At 45.3% G+C, this 14345-nt stretch overlaps 1 long non-coding RNA gene across 1 annotated transcript in view; it reads right to left on the bottom strand.

Annotated features, from left to right (window-relative positions):
• LOC123615184 (uncharacterized) overlaps positions 1-14345 on the bottom strand; it is a 309115-nt gene that overhangs the window by 160352 nt on the left and 134418 nt on the right. The window contains exon 6 of the long non-coding RNA XR_012504665.1: positions 2145-2245. This is a non-coding gene — a long non-coding RNA (uncharacterized LOC123615184). The remainder of the gene's footprint in view (positions 1-2144; positions 2246-14345) is intronic.

Raw genomic sequence — 14345 nt, 5'->3', positions numbered from 1 at the left:
AAAATAGGTACTGTTTTAAATCACTAAATTTCGGAATGGCTTGTTATGCAACTAAAGCTGAAACATTGGGGAATAGCCAAGTTTGTATGTAGGATAAATGGACTTGAAAGGGACTAAAATAAATTGGGTGGTCAAGATAAATGGAGGTCCTGAACATCAGGAGGAGCAAAAGGCAATCAAGAGCCCACAGAGGTTCTCTGGCAGAGGGATACTTTGACGAGAGCAGTATTTTAAGAAGAAATGAAGGATAGATTGAAAAGGTAGAGCTTAGAGTGGAGAAGCCCAGCTTGAAGGTGATCAGAGCTTGGATAAGTGAGGATCTAAAATCTCAAGGGTATTTCAGAGGAAGGAATAGAAAGTCATTAAGACAGATCAGCTATAAAGTAGCAAAGGATGACTTCAGAGATGCCTCCAAAGTTTATCCTTTTGAAACATGGGAGAATAATAGTTTCAAGATACAGAAAGGGAAGTTGGGAAGGGCAGGCAAATCATGTGTGATTCAGTCAGAAATTTCATGGCTGCCAAAAAATTGTTAGGACTCACTTAGAATTGTAACTTGTTGGAAGAATCAGGGTGTCCTTCAGAATGCAAGGGGAAGTTGACCACCCAAGCCTTAGAAAGGGCAAGAAAGAGGCTAAGCTTGGAGATCTCAATAGCCAGATTTTATGGCTCTTCACTCCACTGAGCAATTCCAGGATGCTCTTGTTCTCAATTGAGTTCAAATTCTTGAGAGTGAGGATCTGACAGGCTGTGGGCCACCTAACAGATGAGCTCCTGGGTCAGGTGTTTATGGGTCCTGATCCAGTCAGCTGTGGAGGAGAATGAGAATGATAAGTATATAGGATGTACTTTCCAGAGCTGTAAAGAGGCAGATGAGGGGTAGGGAGGAAATGATGAGCACCTTCAGAAAATAGGAGAGGATAATGGACTGGGGTTTGGGCACACTGAATTGGGAGTGAAAGTAGGAACTCCAAATGTGGATATCCTGCTGAAAGTTTGAAACATAGGGCTAAATAGTTGGGCCTAGGTTTCAGATTTGAGTGACACTAGCCTATAAGTGAAGGTGGATACCAGCAAATGATGAATAATTCATCTTCAAAGAGGATAGTAAAAGAAGACCCTAGGACGGAGGCCAGGAGTCATGGGCAGTGCCTGTAGATGTGAAAGGAGAAAGGGGACCCACTAAAAGAGCAAGAGCAGAGCGAAAGCCTCAGAGAAAAGTGGTATGGATGTCAAAGCAGGGGAGACTGGTCAAGTCTTTCTAATGAAATGGGGTCAAGGAGACTGAAGACCACAAAAAATGAATCCTGTGTATGTTTAGGTGACCGTTGGTGACTTTTAGGAGAATAAAATAGAAGATAATGGTTTTCCCCTTTCCCTCAAGGGAAGGCATAGTAAAACTATGGGAGGAATCTACAATGAAACTCATACCAGTTGGTTTGGCACCATACAAAAAGCAAATAGGCTGATTTTCTCCAAGAGTGTAAGGATGGGGAGGGAAAGAATTGGAGGCATCTTCAAATGTCTATAAATCAGCCTTAGGAATGTCTTCTTTTAAGGAAAATAGTACCCAAACTCAAAGACTATACAAAGAGATTCTAGCTTTCCATATATCATCCATGGAGGTGTCACCCTACAATTCTGGAACCATTGTCAAAAAGACTGGCTGAGACAAGTGTGATTTGTAGAGTCTAAGTTTCTGTGAAACATTTAGTCAAGCAGTTTGGTAACAGTCGAGTCAGTGGACATGCCCTTATTGCTCACGGGGATGCCCCTGGGGCTTCCTTCACTGCAGTTAATTTCTAGGACATGGCGCCACAAAATATTAGCATGTCCCTTCGTGTTAATGGCAAATGGCAAGAGGCTCTCATAATTTAGATATTTTTATGGCTGTTCTGAGGAAGCTAATTTTGTCTAACAAAACCCCATTAAGTTTTAGCTCTATCCTTTTCCCTTCCTCCAACTCCCAGAACTGGGACTTATATGTTAATTGCAACCAGTCTATGCTAATTAGGTTTCATGTCTGTTTCTTAAAGAGACAGATGCCACTGGGCCCTGCCCCAGTCATCACTCCCTCCCATCTCCATAGCCAGCTTTTCAGAGGTTAAACTCCAGACTGAGTAAAGAATTCACGTAAGACTCACACTTGAAGTTGGAAGGCAGAGGGGTCCGTGTTTCCATATTCCTCACAACTTCCTTTGAAGACGAAATGCTTCTTTTCCATGAAATTCTATGCGTAGCATTTCTAATTGAGAAACAAATCAAAACACTATTAGATTCCTTAACTACACACAAAACTCAACAAAATACCCCCAAGGCCTACTATAACCATTGCTTTGAACAGAACACCCTCAATCCTGAAGCTTTCATCTGCTGTGACAAGCTCAGGCTCATCACTAAAGGCTGAATAAGGATTTGTGAGAACTGCTCAAGCAAAAGAGCAACTTTCTATATTAATGCTTGATTCTATTCATTGAATGAGTGCTTTATAGGAGCCCAATTAGGCATTTGAGAGGATAAAAAGGTGGGTAAGACAAAGATCCTACTCCAAAAAAGTCTCCAGTCTAGTGGGAAGACATAATAACACTATTAGTTAAGTTACCTACTATTTATCAAACACTACTATGAGTTCAGTTTACATACATTATCACATTTTAATCATCACGAAAATAAAATGAAGTAGATATTTATCTGTCCATGATACAGATGGGAAAATTGAGGTTTAGAGAGGCATAATATATCAGTTACCTAGGACCACAAATAATGCTGTTCAACCAACCACCACAAAACACAGTGGCATACTATAATAAGCCTTATTTTTATTGAGCATGGGTCTGTGGGTCTGCCTGGGAAGCTCTGCTTCAAGATGTGTGTCATCCTGGCTTGGCTGCAGGTTGAGTTCAAGTCTGTTCCTGTGTATTCCATTCCCTTTGGAACCAACAGCTAACCTGGGGTATGTTCTGCTCATGGGATGGTAGAATCACAAGGAGACAACTAGAAACACACAATAGGCTCAGAACTCACACACTGTTTCCCTCATATTCTATTAACCAATTCAAGCCACATTGCAAGACTAACATCAGTGGTCAGGTAAGTATTTTATGCTCAACCAAGTAAGAGAAACTGCAAAGTCACATAGAAAAGGCTGTGTGTGTAATTCTAACAAAGGGAGGTTGCAAAAAACAAAAAACAGTGATCAAATCTGCACACACAGATAGAAGGTGGTAGAACTGGGCTTCAAACTCAGAGTGATCAGGCTCTAAAGCCCATCCTTCAAATCGTTCTGTTGCATGCAAACATCTAACAATAATAAAGTCAGGCAGCGGCAAATGAATAGTAATGACGTGTTCTGATTAGGGGATTGGATCAGGCTTCCCAGAGAAGATACCTAGGCGTGAAGATGAAGAGGATTTTTGATAGGCAGAGACAAAGGTTAGGGCATTGCTGCTGGAGGAAACAGCATGAGGAGGGATGGAAGGACGTGATGTGATCACGAGACTGGAGTATAGAGTTCCCAGGGGTGAGAGGGAGTGGTGAGAGCTGCGGATGGGAAGTTAGGATGCGATCAGAATGGAGTTCTGAGCACGGATGTGACAGGATCAGATGTGGAATCTCTTGGGCCAGCTCTTCTCAAACTTTATCGCACATCTGAATCCCCTGGGGGATCCTGTTAAAATTCAGATTCTGATTCAGGAAGTCTTGGGTGGGGGGCCTGAGATTCTGCATTTCTAATAAGCTCTCTGGTGATGGCAATGCTGCTATTTCACACTCTGAGTTGCAAGGCTCTGAGCAAACAGCCTGCTAGCCATTCAAGGTCAGGGATTATGTTTTCCCTCTCTTTGTTTCCACACAATGTCTCACACGTTAGCTTATACATAACAGACCCACCAGCGGGGTTGGAAGTTGCTGCTGCTGCTCCTGCCTTCCCTTCCTTCTAATCAGCTTCCTCACCCTCCCCCAAGGCTTCCCCACTCTGCAGTAAAAAGTCAAGGCTCTCCAACACCAACTGCATTAGCTACCCGCATACCTATGCTCTAGCCCATTTTCTCTTTAGAAAGGGAGAAAAACAAAGTGCTACAAAAAGCCACCTTATATTACTGGAGGTCTATGCAGATTCATTAGAGCTTTGGGGAAGCCATCAGAAGTTGATTGTGCTTGAAGGGGTTGCTCGTCTCCTCCCATTTCCTAATTTGATTTCACGGCTCTGCAACGAAGTCAGAATTAGAGCCACATTAAAGTCGGGAAGAGACAGAAAAAACTCCACCACCAATCAAGTTCTGAAACTTGCAAGGTGCCTTCTCCCAGTCTCCCCAAGGAATTACTCATTTTACTAGGATGAAGGTGACCTCAAGAGGGACCCTGGGCTGAAAACTCATGGCTTTTGTGGTTACTCACACAGCAGAGAGAGGGTGGATGACAGAGAAGTCTCACATTTGTGGATAATGGATCTGGAAAAAGGAGGGAGTGGAATTCTGGAAGTCCTACTTTGGTTAGGAATAGGTGGCTTTTGCAGGCACCACGTGTATGGCACTGGGGCTTATGCCTCAGGATGTCCTGACCCAACTGCCTGTCCTTGAACTTATGGATGTTTTTGAGTTTAATGGTCACAGAGTCTTTCCTTTAAATTAAGACAACGTTCAGGTGCCCATCGCAGATGTTGCTGATGGACACTCACTCCTACGGATGTAGGTGTTTACAGTGAATGAATACCTGCTAAGGATTCTGGCCCTGGGAGCATGTTTGGGACTCTAAGAAGGCAAACTGAAATTTACACCCTAGGAAGCAGCCCTTAACCAATGAGTTGGTGGATGCATACATCGGCTTCCTCATCTCTTGGTTGGGATAACTCTAGGGCATATTCTGCTATTGCCCCCAAAGGTCCCCAGCTGGACTGAGCTCCAATGGGGAGCCCACAGAGGTCACTTGCTCAATAACACACTTTGTATTGGTGTCTTTTCTTTCCCCACATCACTTCTTCATTCCTCTAATCAGGGTTTCCTAGGATTTACTTTTAAATAAACTCCTTGCACTGAAATCTTTGTCTTAGGATCTGCTTCTGGGAGGACCTAAGCTAAACAGTGCCCTAAACTTCCTCCGTTAAAATGTCACCACTCCAGGGTGGCAAGGATTCAGGGGTTCAGGAATGAGCGGGGCTTTATAAATGAACATGCGATGAGTGAAATGTGGGAGATGACCTCAGGATAATTCCCTGAACAAGGATGGGAGTTGGGGGGGGGTGTTGGGGGATGTGGTAACTAGGTGCAGGAGGTGCAACACGAGTCGCTGACTGTCAAGTGGAAAGGTGCCAGCTCCTGTGTCATCACAGCTCTGCTTGGAGCTTATCCTATTCTTGGGTTTTCATTGCAAAAAGGGAAAGATTAATGGGTTCCCTTAAGACAGAGGGTTTGAGTTTTGCCTCGCCTCTTCCTGGGCATATATCCTGGTCATTTTGTTTTTCAAAACTATGATGTCCTTGGATGTAACTGGAGATACTAACACCCACTGAACCAAGCTGCAGTGAGCTTGGGGTAAAGAACCCTCAGGTTCTGCTGGTCTGGGTACAAACCTCAGTTTTGCCTTTTACTTGCTGGCTGACCTTGCACCAGTTACCCAACATCTCTGAGACCGTGTCTTTATAAAATTGAGAAATAACATTAATTTGAATCACATGACACTGCCTATATTTGATATTCTGAGCTACAGAAACCGCAATTTCTTGTGGTTCAACCTAAGACCTAACTTGTGGGGTTTATATGAGTTCTTAAATTAGTAACCAAATGGCATCTAGTGCGCTGACATGCACATCGTAGGCATCCAATGTACCATTATAGCTGCTATGGCTATTATTATTCAGATAACATCTTACAAAGATCATGCTGTAAAAAATGTAAAACTCTACTCAGATTTTGACTAAATACTGACAATAAAATCCCACTGCTCAAGGACCCTATTCACCTGTCTTAACACCAACCAAGACCAAAACAAAGCAACAGTCACTGGACATCCAGATGCTGGGAGAACATACCAGGCTTTGCATGTTTCCGAGCTCCCTGTAGAACACAATTTTTTTTTTGTTTGTATTTCCAAACGTCATAATGAAACCATTGTGAATAAAAGAATAAGAGGTGATTTCAGCTTCCATCTTTTGTGAGGCTCAGGTTTAAAAAATAAAGAAGGGCCCAGCAAAATTAACTTTATCATTTTAAGAAACAACCATTGAAACAGCCGCTGTGAATATATTCATTATTATACAATGCCGAGCGCTGTGCACCAGTGCGCGCGGCATCTGTCTGCTCACTAATTCTCCCGTTATTATTACCCGCTGAAAGGGCAGGCGGGAGAGAAATCCAGGCAATCTTGCTCAGCAGAGGTTTGCAGTTTCACCGAGCACTCAAAACTCCCCCAAACGTGCTCCTTGAGCATTTGGCTTGCTAATCTTGTTGACATGACAGAAAAAAAAAATCGAAAATAGCTAATGGCCTTAATTTTCTTATACCTGACAGCTAACCGATTCATCCCTTCCCAGTTACTCATCTGATTTCCCCACTTCTCTCTCTCTCACACACACACACACGTGCACACACACCACACATACTCGTTTTCCAAACCAGCCGTGTGCGTGTGCGTGTGCGTGTGTGTGTGTGTGAGAGAGAGAGAGAGAGAGAGAGATGGGGCTTAATTTTATTTCTTTGCTTATCAGGAAAGTCACAAATCACAGATGCAAAGAGGCTACTCAGATGGCAAGCTGGGAGGGACAAACAGAATGGTCTCATCCAAGTCCTCTGGCAAGTAGGCCTAGTCAGGACAGCATGTGGTATAGATCACTCAAGGTGACCACTGGGAATAAGACAGAGAAATAGCAGAGTCAGACCTGCGAGGCAGATCTGGTGAGTGGTAGGCTGTGGGACCTGGTGGTGACAGCTGCCCTTGCAGACTGTTTCCAGGAAAACGAGAAGCCCAGGGAAGGCAGAGCGTTCTGGGAAGGGCACCAGGTAGTGGGCAGTGGCAGGATCCAGGATCACGGGGAGCCCCTAGAAAGGAATTTGATGAAAAGGCATCTAGAATGTGTGGCTTCTCTTTCCTTCCCCTCCCCTGGTTCCTGTTGTTGGTTTAAACTCTTTCAACTGGACCCAGGGCTGTACTTGTGAACATGAAAAGTACAAGAGCAGCGCTGCTGTAGCTGCGCCAAATGAAATTGAACTACCCTTTGTGTGCGCGCGCTTGTGTGCATGTGCGTGCTTGTGTGTGTGTGTGTGTGTGTGTGTGTGTGTTAGGGGTGGGATGGTTCTGCATTTTAAAGGGATGGATTAATGGGTAAATGGCTATTCTATGCTTTAAAGGGCCAGCTGTTCAGCGGTTAGTATTACAAGATTTATCTCTTGGAATGGTTTTTTTAAATCACCACCCCCCCCCTTCCCCAGCTGTAGGCTTGTTGTTATGGGAGAAGAAAAACATTGTCTGGGTGGAGGAAAAGCACCCAAGTGTGTAACTTAGACACTTCCTGTACAGCAGACGCCTGGACGATGCCTCCCTCTAAGGGGTTTCTCTAAATTTCTTCAGCTTCCCAGATTACCTAGATAACATGGATTCTCCTCAAAAACCTCAGAGCCTCCTGGGCTAGGGCCTGGAAACCAGGGTCCTATTTTCATTTATATCTGTATTACCTCCACCCTTCTGTCCCAGGCTTGAAGCAGTCCTGTTAACTTCGGTGGCTCCCCCACCCCCCATCTCCCGTCCTCAATTCTGTCCTCTGCCTCCTACTTCCTTCTCCTGCCAAGAACCTTCCACCTCTACCTCTCCACAGGACGTTCCTTCAGCTCGAATGCTTTTTGCCTTCCTCTCAAGATGTCTATGTATGCCCTTTGAATAATAGCCAGAAGCCCTTTTCCTCCAAAAGAGACTTCCTTCCCTCCCTCCCCTGAGCTCCAATGGCTCTAAGCACAAGGGGTCCCCGGAGATGCCGTGCCGCTGTGCAGGTCTCCATTCTTTCCTCCTGCCCTCCTTCCTGAAGACAGGGTCCTCATCCTTGTTTTATTTCTTGCCCTCTTTTGCCTACAGCCTGACTCCAGCTGGGGAGTTGGGTGCCCAGGGACTCCCCGCGATCGATGATAGCAGACTGAGGGGCAGCTGCAAAACAACTGGAACAAATCAAACCAAGGCCAAACGTTAACTGCCTCTGGCAACTTCTCCTCTTGGGCCTCTCTCACAGGCCCCAGAAAGGCTAAAGGTTCAGGTCATAAAATCCAAACTCCCAGACCCACAAATCATCGTTTCCAGCCTGAAGGAGACACCCAAACCAGCCAAGGTCCTCCTGGACACACATTAGTCATTGGAGCGGCCCTCCTCTCCCCACCTCAGGGCCTTTCTCTTCCACTCCCCTCTGATTGTCCCAGGAGTGATGGTCAAATAAATGGTCCAGAAGGTTCTAAGAGAGACCTGGGTCTTCCCTGGAATTGAGGGTTACTGGCAGCTAATGCCAGACTCCTGTCCCAGGGGAGCTGAGGATGGGTTTCAGCCCCTGAGGCAGAGGCCAGGAGGCCTTCCATGCCCACCATCCACATCCTGCTGTGAGCAGATGCAGCCTGAGCCACCACCTGCCCACCCATGTCCCTAAGGGAATTTACCCTCCCAGAAGAAGCCACCTGAAGCCTGCTCTTTCAAAAGGCTTGTGTTTTCCTCTTCAGTAAAAACCCATATTCAAACATGGGACATGATATCACAGACACATTATGAATGGATCCTCATCTTAGCAAAATATCCACTAAAGGGCTCTTTTGGGTTACGAGATACCCCACTTTGGCCAATGAGAAGGCAATAGAAGGTAGAAGTTGAGACCATTGACAGGAAGAGCTGACAGCTTTAGGCTCATTTCTAACACTGCCACTGACTAGCTGTGTGACCATAAGCAAGTACCTCACCTCTCTGTGCCTCAGTTTCTGCATCTGTTAAATGGGGGCAATAACCACAACAACCTCATAAGGTTGATTTGAGGACCAAGCAAGATAATCCAGGCAGGGCATTCGGCACAGTGCTTGGCACAGAGTAAACCCGCAAAAAGGTTAGTTGTTACCTGAATTGTGATTGTTAAAACCAACGATCAATCTACACTCACGTTGGTGAGTAAACAAAGTCAGACAGGCTGAAACCTTCACACTTTTAGAAAGAACTGATTTAGCCTGGAAAGACGCTGAGCAAATGGTTCATTTCAACATTTTGTCATGTTGGACATCTTCTACCTCCAAACCTCCTTTTAACTTTGGTGATTAAAAACAACCAGAATAGCAGGCAAAGTACTAGTCCCTTACATATTGTCCATTTGTGGGGAAAGAAAATTAAAGAATTAGATTGGAAATCCGAGGTTTTTTTTTCTTGATCTATTTCATTTCCATTTCCTGATTTCCCCTGGGACACCACCCTCCTCTCACTCTTAGTCCTGTGATGTGGGCAGGGTTATACAGTGGTGTGCTGGAGACCACTTCTACTAGTTCTGCTCGGGATCATGCCATCTCTTCCCAATTCCATATTCAATGGGCATCATGATCACAGCTTGAAATCAGCCATGGGGAGAGTATTTATACCACTGACCTTGGCAAACCCTACAAAAAACAATCTCCTTCCTCTCACCCCAGAGCCGGTTGTTAAACATTTACCAGCCATCCCCCAGCTTACACCCCATTGCACAGACACATGGTCCATGAATGGCCAATAAGCATATTTCAACTTCCTGGATTCAGTGACAGGTTCAGAGATGGATGTATGTCCAGAGCCAGACCAATGACATGCAATCTTGAGATGTTTGTTGGAAAAATTTGGAGAAAAAGTTCTTTTTAGTGGGAATGTAACAATTCAACTGGTAGTGTCAAATTTAACACTACATGGAGGTGGTCCCGCCTGAAAGAAGGAAAGAACAAGATACCAAGTGCTGGTGACTAGGCCAGACTAACCCTTAGATTTAAAAGGAAAATGACCTGATAAATTCTCCCTTCCTTTTTCTTGATAAGTCAGTTTGAGTTCGAGTTCTGTCACATGCAACCAAGAGTCCCCACTAACAGAGAGGTGTTACCTGTTACCTAGTGTCCAGGTTTTATCTATTTGTGGTAGATAGTTTAATGGCTACAAATTCCTCCTCTCTCAGTATGCACACTCCTTTGCAATGTGATTTTGCAGCTTCTTCCTTTAGGAAGTGGAGTCTATTTCCCCCTCCCTGGAATCTGAGCCGGCCTGGTGACTTGTCTTGGCCAACAGAATGTAGCAGCAGTGATGCTGCACAACTTCTGAAGCTAAGCCTCTGGAGACGTCTTGGCTTCCACCTCCACTCTCTTGGAACCCTGAGACACTATGCTCTGATACCATCATCCATGTCAGATGAAGGACCACATAGAAAGGGATGTTCAGTTGTCCCAGCTGTCCCCACTGAGCTCATCCCCCAGCCAACCCTCTAGCTGAATGCAGCCCATTGAGTGAGCCCAGGCGAGACCAACAAAGAACTTGCAGCTAACACGCAGAATCAAGAGAAATAACAAATCATCGTTTTGAGCCACCCAGCATTGGTGTAGTTGTTATATAGCAAAAGGTACTTAATGCTTTCTAGTATCCAAATTTAATTTATCTTATGTTTGGGAAGAGAGTTGGAGCTCTGGAGCCAGAAAATTGGACTTGAGCCCGAGTTCCATTGCTTAGTAATTGTGTGCCCTTGGGACAGTTGTTTAATTTCTCCAGGCTTTAGTTTTCCCATCTGTCAAGTGGGGATAATAATAGCAGCTATCTCATAGGGTTGTCATGAGGATTAAGTAAGCCAAAAGCTTATTCTATGCCCAGTACTTGGCATAAGCAGCACTCAGTAAGTGTTAGCTACTGTAACTATTAGTATTAGCACCTAAGCTATGTGATAGAAATCTAAACTCTTTGTTGAATCCAAGAACAGTGATTTTGACTACAGTACACCTGAAACTAACACAATATTGCATATCAACTATACTTCAATTAAAAAGAGAGAGATGAGGTCATTAGAGTGGGCTTTAACAAAATGTGACTGGTGTCCAGATAAAAAGGGGAAATTTGCACAGATGCATAGGGAGAATGCTGTGTGAAGACACAGAAAGAAGACAGCCATGTGAAGATTAATACAGAGACAGAGTGATGCAGCCACAAGCCAAGGAATGCCTGGAACCACCAGAAGCTAAAAGAGGCAAGGAAGGATCCTTCCCCAGAGTCTTTGGAGAGAGCATTGGCCTTTTAACACCCTGATTTCAGACATCTGGCATCCAGAACTGTGAGACAATCAAATTTCTTGTTTTTAGCCATCCAGTTTACAGCACTTTGTTACAGCAACCCTCAGAAAGTAATTCAGTGATGCAGCCACTCACAGAGCTGTCCTTAGGGATCTGAACTGAGCAGCTTGAGAAGATGGTCACCAGGGACGACCCTGCCTTAAGTCAAGAGTATGATCACTCAGCTCAGAGTGCTGTGGGTGGAATGGAATATAGAGGGCAAGAATCGAAGTCGAGGGACAGTTTGGAGGCCTCTGTAGCAGTCATGGATTCATGAGACAATGAGGAGGTAAAATGGACAGAATTTAATGATTTATACGGCAGAAGAAGATGATGCAGATTTCAAGGCTGAGCCCCAGTTTCAGTTGAGGACTTAGTGATCTCAAAGGTAAAGAGGGCCATGTGGATTTTTTTCTGCCCAATCTCACCAAAGAAGTTAATTGTATTCTCAAAACTCTTTGGGCTTTTCTCTCTCATTTGATGGCTAATTTAAAAATGAAAAATGTTTTCTCATTAGAGAAGGCATTACTCACAGGGAATGACAAGTAGAGAAAACAACTAAGGTCAGATCAGCTTCTCCCTCTCTCTGCAACCCTCTCCCTCAGCTTGTATTTCTCAAAGGAGGCCAGTCAGGGTGAGTATGAGGCAGAATTCTAAGAAGATCCCCAATGACCAATGCCCCTGTGTAATCCCCTCCCTTTGAGTGTGGGTGGATCTGACTTAATCAGGTGAGCTGTTTAAAGAGGGTCTAGCAGTTAGAGATGGAAGAAGCCAGACAGATTCTGCAGCTGGCCTTGAAGAAGCAAGCCATCACCAGGCTTACAGCTGCAAGGAACTAAATTCACCCAACGACCACATGAGCTTGGAAGAAGCCCCTGAGCCTCAGATGAGACCCTCCGCCCCAGTCAACCTCTTGACTACAGCCTTGTGAGCCCCTGAGCAGAGGACTCAGTCAAGCTGTTCAGACTCCCAACACATGGAAACTGTCAGATAACAAATAGGTGTTGTTTAAAGCCTCTAAATGCGTGGGAATTTGTTATGCAGCAGTAGATAACTAACACAGTGGTGATCCTGACTTCCTCCAGCCAGGCTGCCAAGTGGATTCAGCCCTTCCTTATCTTCTTCCCGTCACATTACTCCCATCCATGAAATGTGCTAGATCTGGTTGAGGTGTTCCGGTGATAACAACAGCAGATGTTGGAATGTTTAGCTGAAGGCAGTGAAAGCCTAATTAAGGCCCCAGTGGAATTCCTTTCCTCTAGGACGAAGGTGAACTTTTCCGTGCCTCCGGCTTCTGCTGGCAAGCGTGGGTTTGGGTGTTGGGGACGGGTGTTGGGAGGCAAAGATCACAAATGAGAGAAGGGGCTGGCCATTCTGGGTCCTACAAGATGAGAGAGAAAAATGGTTCCCTCTTCCGATGGAAGTAACTTCCAGCTGTGGACTTTGTGGCTTCCACAGTCAAACAGGGAAGCTTTATTAAAGCACCAGTGGGCCCGAGAGTCTGGCATGACTGTGTGGGGGAGGCCATACTCCACACGCGGAGCTCAAATTGGGGGCTCTGTCAAACTCCCCTGGTCTCTTGGTCTGTTTTTTCAGAAAGCAGAGCCTGAAACAGAATGCAGGTAGTTTCTTTTAGAGGTCATCCCAGGAATCAGGAGTGAAGAAGCAGGAAGAGTGAGACAGGGAAGGAGAGCAAGCCCATACGTGAGTGCATCATTGAGGTGTCATCGTCATCAGGATTTTGATGGTGCAGGCACTTCTGTGAAGCCTACAGATTGCATTCTGGAGGAGTCCAGTGAGAGCTTGGTGACTGGACATTTATCCACTGACTTCTGCCCTCAAGGTGTTAACCCCCCCACACTTCCAAGCTATTCCTCCATGTTTCCACAGCTTCTAAAGTAGAAAAGTGGAGAGACACATGAAGTGGGAGGGAGCCTGCAATAACAGGAACTGGCCTCCAGAGTCTCACAGAAATCAGAGGTGTGCCACGGGGACGTGGGACAGGGCACAGAAAGCATCTGCTCCATCTGAGACAGTGAGGGAGACCCTGGCAGCTGAGCACAGCTCCCCCGACAATCTAGTTAGTGAAAGATCTAGACTCTTCCCTCTCCTCTCCATGCAGATATGCACAAAGTCGCATACAAAATTCACAGTTTCAGGCATTTCACAGACTTCACCTCTGAGCCCCTTCAGGGACTACCAAGTTTCAAAATCCTTAATCTAGAAGAAGAGTAGGATTTATTTCCATGCTTCACTGCTAGCTGGGCTAGCTTGATGCCTTCAAATTCTGACAGACTTCTCTGTGGAGGCCAGCAGGCATTTTTGCCTCTGGGAAAGTCAGACTCCACGGAGAAGGTGCTCCCAGCATAGTGCATGGTCCCTTCAGCCCAGAGAGAATGCCCATTGAGACCAGAGAAATCATCTTGCCATGTTTCTTAGAGGTGGAGAGCTAGACAGCTCTAGTAGGAAGTAGAATCCAGATCAGGTGGCTCAAGAGACTTGAATGGAAGGAAAATTCACAGAGATGCGGAGAGGGCTACAGGAACCAACAAGGAATCCTGAGACATCCAGAGCCTAACAGCAAGAAGCAGGAAACAAGAAGAAGGGAAATAATTAGAGTTATTTGACCCTAGTAGGACTGGGAGCCATGAAGGAAGAGCCTTAGAAAAGGGGCAAACCAACAGGAGCTTGTATTGTTTCCTATGGATACTGTAACCAATTAACCACAACTTAGTGGCTTAAAACAACCCAAATTCACTATCTTACAGTTCTGGAGTCTGACATGAGTCTTATTAGGCTAAAATCAAGGTATCAGAAGGGCTGTTTCCTCTGAAGGCTCCAGGGGACAATCTGTTTCTTCACTTTTTCCAGCTACTAGAGGCCACCCACATTTCCTGGCCCACAGGATCACTCTCCTTGCTCTACATCCTTCCCCTCCTCCCCATGTACATATGTACAAAATTGCATGAAAATTCACACTCCCTGCATCACACTGAGGTTGGAAGCCCCATAAAAGAAAAGAAGACCGGCAGGACCCCCAGGCAGGGCCACTACTCTCCTGCCAGGACCATCCGG

Source organism: Camelus bactrianus, chromosome X, assembly GCF_048773025.1.
Source record: "Camelus bactrianus isolate YW-2024 breed Bactrian camel chromosome X, ASM4877302v1, whole genome shotgun sequence".
NCBI lineage: Eukaryota > Metazoa > Chordata > Mammalia > Artiodactyla > Camelidae > Camelus > Camelus bactrianus.
Note: the sequence above shows the minus strand (reverse complement) of the source record. Positions and strands in the feature narration are given on the sequence as shown.